The sequence below is a fragment of the Alligator mississippiensis genome, unplaced genomic scaffold (genome assembly GCF_030867095.1).
Source record: "Alligator mississippiensis isolate rAllMis1 unplaced genomic scaffold, rAllMis1 scaffold_20, whole genome shotgun sequence".
Classification (NCBI taxonomy): Eukaryota; Metazoa; Chordata; order Crocodylia; family Alligatoridae; genus Alligator; species Alligator mississippiensis.
The window spans coordinates 180,001-185,000 of NW_026775405.1; positions in this window are offsets into that span (position 1 = coordinate 180,001).

A 5,000-nucleotide genomic window follows, 5' to 3' on the forward strand; every position below is an offset into this window, starting at 1 on the left:
CCCGGGAGGGAGGCCCGGGGTCGACCTGGCGCCGGGGCTCCGGCCCTGGAAGTCCCGATGAGGTTTTTCAAACGGGCCGTGCCCGGGCCTTCGCTCCAGGAGGGCGGACACTTTCGGCGGTTGCCCCCGGTGGCTGGGCCGGGTGCCGCATCTACAATATTGCCAGGAAAGGTCCGCGGAGATTTTCGGGGACACGCTTTTCGGGACCCTAGTTGCCCATCTTGGGTTCCAGGAGGTCGGGCAGGGGTACCTCCGGGACCGGACCGTGCTGCAGGAGGGGGTCAACCCCGGGTTTGGCTCCATGTCGACTGGAGCTCCGGCCCAGGGGCGGGCCGGGCGAGAGTTCCAGGAACCCGGCCGCGATTCCGGCTTCTCCCCGGTGCCCTGCCCGGAGGCCGGGCAGGTCCGGGGGCCTTCGGCGCGGGCGGCGGGCTGCTCCCGCGGGGGAGACGAGCCTCTCTGGGGCCCGGGAGGTTGGCCCTGGGTCGACCTGGCGCCGGGGCTCGGGCTCCGGAAGTCCGTATGAGGTTTTTCAAACGGGCCGTGCCCGGGCCTTCGCTCCAGGAGGGCGGACACTTTCGGCGGTTCGTCCCGGTGGCTGGGCCGGGTGCCGCATCTACAATATTGCCGAGAAAGGTCCGCGGAGATTTTCGGGGACACGGTTTCCGGGACCCTAGATGCCCATCTTGGGTTCCAGGAGCTCGGACGGAGGAACCTCCGGGGCCGGACCGTGCTGCAGGAGGGGTTCAACCGCGAGTTTGGCTCCATGTCGACTGGAGCTCCGGCCCAGGGGCGGGCCGAGCGGCTTGGCCGGGCGAGAGTTCCAGGAGCCCGGCCGCGATTCCGGCTTCTCCCCGGTGCCCTGCCCGGAGGCCGGGCGGGTCCGGGGGCCTTCGGCGCGGGCAGCGGGCTGCTCCCGCGGGGGAGACGAGCCGCCCTAACGCCCGGGAGGGAGGCCCGGGGTCGACCTGGCTCCCGAGCTCCGGCCCTGGAAGTCCGTATGAGGATTTTCAAACGGGCCGTGCCCGGGCCTTCGCTCCAGGAGGCCGGACACTTTCGGCGGTTGCTCCCGGCGGCTGGGCCGGGTGCCGCATCTACAATATTGCCGAGAAAGGTCCGCGGAGATTTTCGGGGACACGGGTTTCGGGACCCTAGATGCCCATCTTGGGTTCCAGGAGCTCGGACGGAGGAACCTCCGGGGCCGGACCGTGCTGCAGGAGAGGTTCAACCGCGAGTTTGGCTCCATGTCGACTGGAGCTCCGGCCCAGGGGCGGGCCGAGCGGCTTGGCCGGGCGAGAGTTCCAGGAGCCCGGCCGCGATTCCGGCTTCTCCCCGGTGCCCTGCCCGGAGGCCGGGCAGGTCCGGGGGCCTTCGGCGAGGGCGGCGGGCTGCTCCCGCGGGGGAGACGAGCCGTGCTGGGCCCCGGGAGGGAGGCCCGCGGTCGACCTGGCGCCGGGGCTCCGGCCCTGGAAGTCCGTATGAGGTTTTTCAAACGGGCCTTGCCCGGGCCTTCGCTCCAGGAGGCCGGACACTTTCGGCGGTTCGTCCCGGTGGCTGGGCCGGGTGCCGCATCTGCAATATTGCCAGGAAAGGTTCGCGGAGATTTTCGAGGACACGGGTTTCGGGACCCTAGATGCCCATCTTGGGTTCCAGGAGCTCGGACGGAGGAACCTCCGGGGCCGGACCGTGCTGCAGGCGAGGGTCAACCCCGAGTTTGGCTCCATGTCGACTGGCGCTCCGGCCCGGGGGGCGGGCCGGGCGGGCAGGCCGGGCGAGAGTTCCAGGAACCCGGCCGCGATTCCGGCTTCGACCCGGTCGACTGCACGGCGGGCGTGCAGGCCGGCGGCGACTCCCAGGGCCCCTTCCAGGCTGCGGGGCCCAGCGGTTGGAGCCCGGCTACCCCGGCGAGGGGCGGAAGAACCTGCACGGCGCGGCCGGAGAACCCGGCATGCATGCGCGGGGCAGGCCGGGCAGGAGTTCCAGGAGCCCGGCCACGATTCCTACTTCTCCCCGGTGCCCTGCCCGGAGGCCGGGCGGGCCCGGGGGCCTTCGGCGCGGGCGGCGGGCGGCTTCCGCGGCGGAGACGAGCCTCTCTGGGGCCCGGGAGGTCGGCCCTGGGTCGACCTGGCGCCGGGGCTCGGGCTCCGGAAGTCCGTATGAGGTTTTTGAAACGGGCCTTGCCCGGGCCTTCGCTCCAGGAGGGCGGACACTTTCGGCGGTTGCCCCCGGTGGCTGGGCCGGGTGCCGCATCTACAATATTGCCAGGAAAGGTTCGCGGAGATTTTCGGGGACACGGATTTCGGGACCCTAGATGCCCATCTTGGGTTCCAGGAGGTCGGACGGAGGAACCTCCGGGGCCGGACCGTGCTGCAGGAGGGGGTCAAAACCGAGTTCCCCGGCCCGGGGGGCGGGCCGGGCGGGCAGGCCGGGCGAGAGTTCCAGGAACCCGGCCGCGATTCCGGCTTCGACCCGGTCGACTGCACGGCGGGCGTGCAGGCCGGGGGGCGACTCGCAGGGGCCCTTCCAGGCTGCGGGGCCCAGCGGTTGGAGCCCGGCTACCCCGGCGAGGGGCGGAAGAACCTGCACGGCGCGGCGGGAGAACCCGGCATGCTTCCGCGTGGCAGGCCGGGCAGGAGTTCCAGGAGCCCGGCCACGATTCCTACTTCTCCCCGGTGCCCTGCCCGGAGGCCGGGCGGGCCCGGGGGCCTTCGCCGCGGGCGGCGGGCGGCTTCCGCGGCGGAGACGAGCCTCTCTGGGGCCCGGGAGGTCGGCCCTGGGTCGACCTGGCGCCGGGGCTCGGGCTCCGGAAGTCCGTATGAGGTTTTTGAAACGGGCCTTGCCCGGGCCTTCGCTCCAGGAGGGCGGACACTTTCGGCGGTTGCCCCCGGTGGCTGGGCCGGGTGCCGCATCTACAATATTGCCAGGAAAGGTTCGCGGAGATTTTCGGGGACACGGATTTCGGGACCCTGGATGCCCATCTTGGGTTCCAGGAGGTCGGACGGAGGAACCTCCGGGGCCGGACCGTGCTGCAGGAGGGGGTCAAAACCGAGTTTGGCTCCATGTCGACTGGAGCCCCGGCCCGGGGGGCGGGCCGGGCGGGCAGGCCGGGCGAGAGTTCCAGGAACCCGGCCGCGATTCCGGCTTCGACCCGGTCGACTGCACGGCGGGCGTGCAGGCCGGGGGGCGACTCGCAGGGGCCCTTCCACGCTGCGGGGCCCAGCGGTTGGAGCCCGGCTACCCCGGCGAGGGGCGGAAGAACCTGCACGGCGCGGCGGGAGAACCCGGCATGCTTCCGCGGGGCAGGCCGGGCAGGAGTTCCAGGAGCCCGGCCACGATTCCTACTTCTCCCCGGTGCCCTGCCCGGAGGCCGGGCGGGCCCGGGGGCCTTCGCCGCGGGCGGCGGGCGGCTTCCGCGGCGGAGACGAGCCTCTCTGGGGCCCGGGAGGTCGGCCCTGGGTCGACCTGGCGCCGGGGCTCGGGCTCCGGAAGTCCGTATGAGGTTTTTGAAACGGGCCTTGCCCGGGCCTTCGCTCCAGGAGGGCGGACACTTTCGGCGGTTGCCCCCGGTGGCTGGGCCGGGTGCCGCATCTACAATATTGCCAGGAAAGGTTCGCGGAGATTTTCGGGGACACGGATTTCGGGACCCTGGATGCCCATCTTGGGTTCCAGGAGGTCGGACGGAGGAACCTCCGGGGCCGGACCGTGCTGCAGGAGGGGGTCAAAACCGAGTTTGGCTCCAAGTCGACTGGAGCCCCGGCCCGGGGGGCGGGCCGGGCGGGCAGGCCGGGCGAGAGTTCCAGGAACCCGGCCGCGATTCCGGCTTCGACCCGGTCGACTGCACGGCGGGCGTGCAGGCCGGGGGGCGACTCGCAGGGGCCCTTCCAGGCTGCGGGGCCCAGCGGTTGGAGCCCGGCTACCCCGGCGAGGGGCGGAAGAACCTGCACGGCGCGGCGGGAGAACCCGGCATGCTTCCGCGGGGCAGGCCGGGCAGGAGTTCCAGGAGCCCGGCCACGATTCCTACTTCTCCCCGGTGCCCTGCGCGGAGGCCGGGCGGGCCCGGGGGCCTTCGGCGCGGGCATCAGGCGGCTTCCGCGGCGGAGACGTGCCTCTCTGGGGCCCGGGAGGTCGGCCCTGGGTCGACCTGGCGCCCGGGCTCGCGCTCCGGAAGTCCGTATGAGGTTTTTCAAACGGGCCTTGCCCGGGCCTTCGCTCCAGGAGGGCGGACACTTTCGGCGGTTGGCCCCGGTGGCTGGGCCGGGTGCCGCATCTACAATATTGCCAAGAAAGGTTCGCGGAGATTTTGGGGGACTCGGTTTTCAGGACCCTAAATGCCCATGTTCGGTTCCAGAAAGTCGGTCAGAGGAACCTCCGGGGCAAAAGAACCGTGCCGCGCTGCCTTGTCAACCGAGCGTGGAGGCAGCGTGCCCCGATCCGGCGGGCCTGGCCGTGCGAGAGTTCCAGGCTCTGGCCCGCGATTCCGGCTCCCGCCCCCCCCCCCCGGTGATGGGCTCGGAGGTCGGGCAGGCAGCGGTGCTTGCTTCCCCAGGAGTGGCGGGGCTCTCCTGACGGGGAACCGGGAGGACCTGGTGTCCGCCGTGGGACTTGGAAAACTTCTGCTCGGTTGCGTTGGGAGCGGTTAACGTGGGAGCTCCGGCCGGGAGCGGCCCGGCGGGCCAGGCCGGGGGAGAGTTCCAGGAGACCGGCCACCGCTCCGGTTTCGCCCCGGTGACCTGCCGCCCTCCCTTACGGCGTTCAGGGCAAGCCGGGGGCGCTTCCTCGGGAGCGGCGGGCTTCTCCTGCCAGAGAGCCGTGTTGACCTGGTGTCCGGCGTGGGACTTAGAAAAAAATTTCGCTGCTGGGGGGCGAGCGGTTGACCTGGGCCCGCCGGAGAGGCCTGGAAGTCCGTATGAGGTTTTTGAAATGGGCTTTGTCCGACCCTTCGATCCAGGAGGGCGGACACTTTTGGTGGTTTGCCCCGGTGGCTGGGCCGGGTGCCACAT